Source organism: Ricinus communis, chromosome 9, assembly GCF_019578655.1.
Source record: "Ricinus communis isolate WT05 ecotype wild-type chromosome 9, ASM1957865v1, whole genome shotgun sequence".
Taxonomy (NCBI): domain Eukaryota; kingdom Viridiplantae; phylum Streptophyta; class Magnoliopsida; order Malpighiales; family Euphorbiaceae; genus Ricinus; species Ricinus communis.
Genome location: NC_063264.1, coordinates 593023 through 602599, shown reverse-complemented (window position 1 = coordinate 602599; position 9577 = coordinate 593023). Strand labels below are relative to the sequence as shown.

Here is a 9577-nt window from a genome sequence, read left to right as displayed (position 1 = left end):
TCATCATTTTCTGCTTATTTATAATTTTCATTCAAACATTCGAAACCCCCTTTTTATTTTACTTTAAGAAGCTATTCACAGTGGTTCCCTTGGAATTCGACCTGGTTTCACTATTTCTACAAGTTAGTTTAGGAAAATCAGTAATTTATTTTGAAGGGCTTCGACAACCCGTTCAAATTTGGCGTCGTTGCCGGGGAGCCTATTTTAGTTTCTCATTGATTAATTTATTTGTTTATGACTCGTTCTTCTCAAGATATTGATTTGTAGTTTAATCCTGAAATTGAGAAGACAGCGCGTCGATTAAGAAAGGAGACTAAGTAAAGAAAAAGTTGTCTCATATAGGAGTTGGAGATAGATTTGGCTATTGGTGACACGTCTATCTTTCAATAAGTTACAGAAAACATGGCGAACAGAACTCTCAAAGAGCTAGCTGCACCGGATTTAAATCAACAACCTTTATGCATTACATTTCCTAATATTGCAGTTGATTTTGAATTAAAATCTGGTTTAATTCACTTACTCCTTTCTTTTCGTGGATGTGCAGGTGAAGATCCTCATAAACACTTGAAAGAATTCTATATTGTATGCTCCGGAATGAAACCACATGGTGTGACTGAAGAGCAAATAAATCTTAGAGCTTTTCCCTTTTCTTTGAAGGATAAAGCAAAAGATTGGCTCTATTATCTACCTTCCGGTTCAATAACAACATGGAACGAGATGAAAAGATTGTTCTTAGACAAGTTTTTCCCTGCAACAAGAGCTGCCAACATCAGAAAAGAAATTTGTGGCATAACACAGTTCACTGGAGAAACGTTGTATGAGTATTGGGAAAGGTTCAAGGAACTATGTGCTAAATGCCCACATCATCAAATCTCTCCGCAACTCCTAATCCAATATTTTTATGAAGGATTATTGCCAATGGATAGGAGCATGATTGATGCAGCAAGTGGTGGAGCTTTGGTAGATAAGACGCCTGAAGAAACCAAGCAATTAATTTCAAACATGGCCGAAAATACTCAGTAATTTGGTACAAGGGCTGATGGAGCTACAAGGCGAGTTAATGAGGTAAGCATTAAAAATCTTGAAAATCAAATTTCTGATTTAACTGCTTTGGTTCGTCAAATGGTTGTAGGGTAATTACAAATGGCAAAAGTCTGTGGAATATGTTCGTTGCAAGGACATCCAACCGATATGTGTCCAACATTGCAACAAGACTCCATGCAAGAAGCTAATCCTCTAGGTGGATTTACTCGTCAATCTCAAAGGAAGTATGACCCCTTTTTCTAATCATTACAATCCTAGATGGAGAGATCACCCGAATTTGAGCTGTGGGAACCAAGGAGGACAACAAAAGTATCCTTCCCAAAATTTCAATAGACAACCTCAAGCTTCTAATTCAGGTATGTCCTTGGAAGATATTGTTAAAAATCTTGCTAATAATAATCTTCAATTTCAATAGAAAACAAGGTCAAGCATTCAGAATTTAGGCAATCAAATAACTCAATTGGCTACGTCAGTTAGTAAATTAGAGGCCCAAAATTCTGAAAAACTACCTTCACAACCAGAAATAAATCCAAAGGAGAATATTAGTGCAATTTCTCTAAGAAGTGGAAAGGAGATTCCTTCAGGCTCGATTCCACTTAAGGAAAGTGAACTTAGCAAGGAAAATGAAGAAGAAGCTTCTTCCAAGACATCACGTAGGGTAAAATTTGATCCTCCCCTATCTCTTTCATCTCACACTCCATTGCCTCCTTTTCCTAGCAGATTAGCAAAACCAAAAGAAGATGAGCAAGAAAATGAGATCTTGGATACATTTAGGAAGGTGGAGATAAATATCCCATTATTGGATGCTATCAAACAAATCTCTAAATATGCAAAGTTCTTGAAGGAATTGTGCACCAACAAAAAAAGAATGAAGGAAAATGAGAAAGTAGTGGTAAGTAGGAATGTGTCAGCAATCTTGCAAAAGAATATGCCAGAAAAATGCAAAGATCTAGGTATGTTTTCATTACCTTGTGTTATTGGTAATACGAAAATTGAGCGTGCCATATTAAATTTGGGAGCTTCCATTAATGTCATGCCATTTTCTATTTATCAAGATTTAAAACTAAACGACTTGCAAAAAACTGGTGTAGTGATTCAATTAGCTGATCGTTCTTTCATTCATCCCCTTGGATTTGTTGAAGATGTTTTGGTGCAGGTTAATGAGCTCATATTTCCTGTCGACTTTTACATTTTGGAAATGAATGGTAATTCTTCATCAAAATCAGCTTCGATTTTGTTAGGACTACCATTCATGAAAACTACCAAGACAAAGATCAATGTAAATGAGGGTACTCTCTCCGTAGAGTTTGATAGAGAGATTGTTAAATTTAATATTTTTGATGCAATTAAATACCCTAATGATGTACATTCTCTTTTCCATATTGATGTAATTGATCCAATTGTGCAGGAAATTTTTGCAGAAGAAAGTGTTGGTGACAAACAGGAATTAGATGAAAATTCCAATTTTGAAGGAAATGATTATGAGATTGGTGAAGAAGAACTATTCTCAGCAACAATATCTGAACCCACAAATCTCAATGCTAAGATATCTAATACTAATGACAAAACGTTACCTTCAATTGTGCAGGCACCAAAACTAGAGCTGAAAGCCTTACCGGATCACCTAAAATACGTGTATTTAGGTGACAAGGAAAAATTACTTATTATCATCTCAAAAGGACTAACAATGAAACAGGAAAGAAGATTGATTGAAGCTTTGAAGGAATACAAGGTTGCAATTGGTTGGACGTTGGCTGACATAAAAGGCATTAGTCCATCAATTTGCATGCACAGGATTTTGCTAGAGGATAATGCTAAACCATCAAGGGAACCACAAAGGAGACTAAACCCAGCCATGAAAGAAGTTGTCATGAAAGAGATACTCAAGCTATTAGATGCAGGTATAATCTACCCAATCTCATATAGTAAATGGGTAAGTCCAATTCATGTTGTCCCTAAGAAAACTAGAATGACTGTGGTAAGGAATTCAGACAATAAACTTGTACCAATGCGTGTGCAAAATAGTTGGAGAATGTGTATAGATTTCAGGAAGCTTAATCAAGTAACTAGAAAAGATCATTTTCCCCTACCTTTCATTGATCAAATGTTAGAACGATTAGCGGGAAAATCTTTCTTCTGTTTTCTTGATGGCTTTTCAGGATTCTATCAAATTCCTATCGCACAGGAAGATCAAGAAAAAACAACATTCACTTATCCTTTCGGAACCTGTGCTTTTAGACGAATGCCTTTTGGCCTCTGTAATGCTCTAGGTACGTTTCAAAGATGCATGATGAGTAGTTTTTCTGAATATATTGAGAAATGCATTGAAGTGTTTATGGATGACTTTACTGTGTATGGGGATTCATTTGATGAATGCTTAGAAAATTTAACCAAAGTTTTAAGGAGATGTATAGAGACAAACTTGGTTTTAAATTATGAGAAATGTCATTTTATGGTCACCCAAGGCATTGTATTAGGGCATGTGGTCTCCTCTAAGGGTATAGAAGTTGATAAGGCAAAAGTAGACATAATTGCAAACTTACCATACCCTACCAATGTTAGGGAAGTGCGTTCTTTTTTAGGGCATGCAGGATTTTATCGCAGATTTATCAAGGATTTTTCCAAGATCGCTTTACCATTGACAAATTTACTACAAAAAGAAGTTCAATTCGAGTTTGGGAAAGAATGCAGAGAGGCATTTGTAAAACTCAAAGATTTGTTGACAAGCACACCTATTATTCAACACCTAGATGGGATTTGCCTTTTGAAATCATGTGCGACGCAAGCAATTATACAGTGGGAGCAGTTCTAGGACAGCGGATTGAGAGGAAAAGTCATGTCATCTATTATGCTTCCAGGACGTTAAATTTCGCACAATGCAATTACTCTACTACAGAAAATGAGCTTTTATCAATTGTCTTTACTTTAGATAAATTTCGATCTTATGTGCTTGGTTCTAAAGTTATTGTGTATTCTGATCATGCAGCTTTGAAGTATCTTTTAGCAAAGAAAGAATCAAAACCAAGGCTAATTTGATGGATTCTGCTTCTTCAAGAATTTAACTTGAACATCAAAGATGGAAAAGGAGAGGAAAATTCTGTTGCGGACCATTTGAGTAGGTTGATAAGGGAAGAAGATGACCTCCCTTCAATGACAATTTTCCTTATGAACATTTGTTCCAACTCAAAGGTATGATTCCTTGGTACGCAGACATGGTAAATTACTTAGTCACAAGAAATCTACCTCATTGTCTTAGTAAGTCTAGGAAGGCAAAGATAAAGAGTGAATCTAAGTATTATGTTTGGGATGAACCCTTCTTATGGAAATTTTGTTTCGATCAAGTGATTAGGAGATGTGTGCCTGAAAATGAATTCCAATCTATTTTAACCTTTAGCCATGATTATGCATGTGGCGGACACTTTGGACCTAAACGGACTGCTAGGAAAATCTTAGATTGTGGTTTATATTGGGAAACTTTGTTTAAAGATGCATATCAATTTTGCAAAAGTTGTGAGAGATGTCAAAAAGTAGGAGCACTAACTCGAAAGAATGAAATGCCTCAAATTCCGATTCTCATTTGTGAAATATTTAATGTGTGAGGGATCGATTTTATGGGTCCTCTACCCTCTTCTTGTGGTTTTTCATATATACTTTTGGCGGTAGATTATGTATCAAAATGGGTGGAAGCTAAAGCCACTAGAACTGATGATTCTCAAACTGTTGTAGGTTTTATCAAGGCTAACATCTTTAACAGGTTTGGAATTCCAAGAGCAATCGTTAGTGACCAGGGAACTCATTTTTGCAATAGATCGGTTGCAGCTTTGATGAAGAAGTATGGAGTAAATCATAGAACAGCCACCACATATCATCCTCAAACCAATGGACAAGCCGAAGTTTCCAATAGAGAAGTCAAATCCATCTTGGAAAAAACGGTGAATCCGGGAATAAAGGATTGGAGCCTTCGTTTAGATGATGCTCTTTGGGCATACCGCACAGCTTATAAAACTCCCATAGGAATGTTCCCTTATCGGATAGTCTTCGGAATAGCATGTCACTTACTGGTAAAAATTGAGCATAAGGCCTATTGGGCAGTTCGGCAATGCAACATGAACATGGATAAAGCAGGAATGTCTAGGCTACTACAATTGCAAGAATTAGAGAAGTTGTGATTAGATGCATATGAGAATTCGAGAATTTATAAAGAGAAGTCCAAATTACTCCACGACAATATTCTTATAAGGAAATAATTTAAGATTGGTCAAAAAGTATTGTTATATAATTCTTGATTGAAGCTTATGGCTGGTAAGTTTCGTTCTCGATGGCTCGGTCTATTTGTTGTTATTAATGTGTTCCCCTATGGTGCAGTGGAAATTAAAAGCTTGGATTTGAACAAAATTTTCAAAGTAAATGGTTATAGATTGAAAATATTCCAAGAGGGCGAAATTGTTCTATGTCTCGATAATTTTCCCCTGGATTACTCCACTTATCTAGATGACTAAGACGTTCCCTCACTCCGTCGAGCAAAACGACTTTAAACGAATTGCGCTATTGGGAGGCAACCCAAATTTCTTATTTATTTATTTTTTACTTTTTATTTTCTTTCATTTATTTTATTTTATTTTCTTTTTTTTAATGAAAAAGTTCATTTTTCTTGGCAGGAGGCAAAATTTGGATAAAGCGTGACCACGCCTTGTTTCCACACATCTTCTGTTCTATTTTATATACATATATATAAAATAAAAATCTACTGTTACTCATACAGAAGCTCGCTTCTTACAAGGCGTGACCACGCCTTGTTTCAAGCTGTCTTCTATTTCGTTTTAAAAAACTGCACCCAAAAAAAAAAAATACAGAAGCTCGCTCTTTACAAAACGTGACCACGCCTTACTTCACATAATCTTTTATCCATTTTTTTTAAAATTATTTTTTTTTTCAGAAAAAAAAGAGATAGTGCGAAGGTTCCCCAACAAATCCTATTGCTTCCCTTTATCTTTTTTCCTCTGTGTAGCAACAACGACTATTCACAAACCGATCATGGTACGCCTTAAGACTACCGCTTGAAAGAGAACCTCCACTCACCGGCGAAGTAAAGCGACATCCTCCAATTTCGGCGACGCGACTGCAGCTCCTCAAACAAAACATAGCGAAGCAGACCACCCTTTAAACGCGACCGCCATTCCTCAACCAAACCCTAACAATGTAGATCCACCTACGGAGATGATACCTTGAGAGTCTAACACGACAGTCTCGCCCGACATCAGCGAATCCACAGCCCCACCCACTGTCGACGCAAGAGTTCGTCCAGAAAAAGCAACGGCAGTCGCTCGGAACGACAGAAAAATCTCATTTAGGGGAACTCGCCTAGGGAAAGGGAAAGCTGTCCTACCACCATCGGAAGACGAATAACTAGATTTTTGAAATTCACTACTAAAGCGAGAAAGGACAGGTACGCCGATGTACGAAAGCGAGCGATTTACCCAGGTAAGTATGTCGACACCCATTCTCTTGAGACATTGGATATAAAACAGGATTTTGATACTTTGATAGCTAGTATGTGGTGGAAAGCCTTAGTGACTGTTAGATACCCCACATTTGTTGAATTGATTAGAGAATTTTACACAACCTTTCAGTTTGAGACACCAGAGATTTTCACATTTAATAGTCTTGGGGTTGTGTGATATAGACTCCTAGGCAATGAATTTAAGCAATCCATTACTGAATTCAATTTGACCCTAGGATTTATTGACACTGAATTTTCTCTAACCAGTCAATACAAAAGCTCTGCCATAGATTTTGTTGATAATTTTGATCAGGCAAAACTTTGGAAGACCATGTCTTCTGACCCAATGCATTACGATCCTAGCAACTCCAAAGGTGGGTATCTTAATAAACCTGAATGGGTTTACATGCAACGATTTTTAGCATTCAACTTTTCTGATAGAAAAGACACAGCCAATGTATGTACAAAAGTTGAACTTTATTTTATTTGGTCCATGTTGCATAATAACGCAATCAATTTGGGTTTTTGGTTGGCTTCACAGTTCAAATTTGTGCTGACTCGTAAAAAGTATTTATGCTTAGGCTTTTTAATTACTCATTTGGCTGTTCGCCTTCAATTGCTTGATCTCGATAATACTAACTTACATATTGCCTCCGAGATGGAACCATTGGACATCGCCTGCTTGATAAAGATGCACGTGCTTGTGGAGCATAATGGGGCGTACTCTTTCCAAAGGCCTTCTTCGCATGGTCAAGGCGATCCTCCAAGATCTAGGAAACGATATTGCCCAGCAAGCAGTCCTCGCGATCCAGAGGGTTCCACTGAACCAGATTTTGAAGCTCGATTGGACAAGATGGAATGACAAATTTCAAAGATGGAGAGAAATTTAAACGCCTTAATGAAACACTGGGGAGTTCAACCCCCCTGCCCTCCATCACTATAGATTACTCCACCCAAGTGGCTCGCAAATAAGGGGAGTTTCATATTTCTTTTCATTTCTTTTATGAGCCATTTTCTTTTTGATACATTGAGGACAATGTATAGTTTAGGTGTGGGGGAGGAATATGATAATTACATGATTTCCTTTTCTTTTTGAAAATATTTTTTTATGCTTATAATTAGGTATGCTTTAATTCATATGTGCTACTTTTTCTTTTGCAACCTTGAGTTTTATTTTGATAACCTGGAATACCATGTAAGTTAGAAATACATTTTTGGTTTGAATTTCAATGCATGAAAGGGGATAAGCATGATTAGTGTTTCTTTAAAACTATCTGAAGGTATCTCATTAGTTTATTGATTGAAAAATGCACAGGACTTGATACAAATATAAACATTCAAGTGATCTTTTGAGCCAAAGAGCAGTTCATTATATTTTGCTCTAATTATTTTTTTTATTGAGTGTTATCAAACTAGTATGATTATTCTAGAACTTGCTTCTGAATTTTTGTTGAGACCACATTTTTGGATTGATGCTTTAATATGATAAGGGCAATTAGGATTAACCTATTCTTAGACTCTTAAAATATATATCCTATTGATTTCTCTTTTAGTTAGCCACTTTGAGCCTATTTTTCATTTTTTTTATTTTTAACACATGTTGTTTAACCCAAGACCTTTCGTTTGCTACCTCTATTTTTCTACTCTTGTCAAAACAAGAAGGGAAGTGTTGCATGGTACAAATGAATCAAAAAAACAGAAGAGACAAAACAAACAAAAAAAGAGAAAAAGAAAAAAAAAAGAAGGAAAGAAAAGAAGAAAAAAAGTAAGAAAAGAAAGTTGATATTTATTCCTTTCATAAAAGAGGATAATTGGAGAATTTTTCATCAAATATATTGAATTGAATTATTACATGTTATTTCTTCAAGATTTTTAGTGCTAATATAAAATGTAGGAATAAATTTTTAAAGTTTTTGTAGTATGTTTCATGGATGTGGAATAAGTTATCATGCAAGAATCTAATCTTTTTGTCTTCATTATGAAACATCTCAGCTCTTCTTTTATCACACCCTTTTCTAAGCTCCATTACAACCCTTGTAAAATCCCTTTGATTTTTGCATCTAATTCATATATAGTGGTGGAGACTTTATTCATTAGCAAGCCTATGGTAATAACATGCTATGTTTTGATTCTGAGAGTAAATGCACCCTAAACACTTTGAGAGTATTGAGTGAAACCATGTGAGGGTGTTAAGTCTTGTTGCTTTGATTTTGATGAATTATTGAGATACTTGTTCTTTTTCCAAAATTTATCCTATGAGTGCTAATCTCTTGATTGTCATTATTATTCAGCTCATTAATGTATGTTTAACTTATTTGGTATTTGAGGAGATTAAAAGAGATGAAAGGAAGGTTAAAAGGAGAATTGGTATGTTGAATTGAGGTATGCTTGAGGATAAGCATAAATTAGGTGCGGGAGAATTTGATAGGTCATAAATAGTTATATTTATTGTGTTTAATTCCCTTGTGATTTGGTTGAATAATGTACTTAATTGTGGAAATTCTGTTTATTCTGACTTAGGTGATGAAATAACAAGGATGGAGCAAAATCCAGCCTAAAGACATGTTTTAAGTCATCATTTATCAAAAATCAAGTCTTTTGGAGGAAGTGCAGAAATCTGCATAGAAGAACATCACGACAAGGCAGTATGAGCTCTGCAGAAATCATGCAAAGACTCATCAACAAGGCGTGACCACGCCTTGCGTCTCATGAGCTGCTAAAAGATGTGAAAGAGAGCTTAGAAATATTCAGAGATTAATTTGTGGTGGACCTATCCCTAGTTAATTTCCTTTATTTTTGGAAGTGTTAGATTAATAAAACTTTGGAAGTGTTAGATTAATAAAACTTTCTTCTATGTATTTAGGGTTTTAATTTATTTAGATCACTCTTAATCTTATCCTTCCTTATAAGGATAAGATTAAATAGGAAGCATATTTCTTTTTGATAAGGATTCTACTATTAGGGTTTAAGGTTTTACTTCTTATATAAGGACGGCTAGATACTTTGAGCTGAGAATTCATATTCTTATTCTTC

General features: G+C 35.6%; 1 non-coding gene across 1 annotated transcript; it reads right to left on the bottom strand.

Moving 5' to 3' along the window:
* Positions 1-765: 765 nt before the first annotated feature.
* On the bottom strand, positions 766-872 carry LOC112534853. Its single transcript, XR_003079095.1, has one exon. It is a non-coding gene; the product is annotated as a small nucleolar RNA R71 (small nucleolar RNA).
* Between the last annotated feature and the right edge of the window lie 8705 nt (positions 873-9577).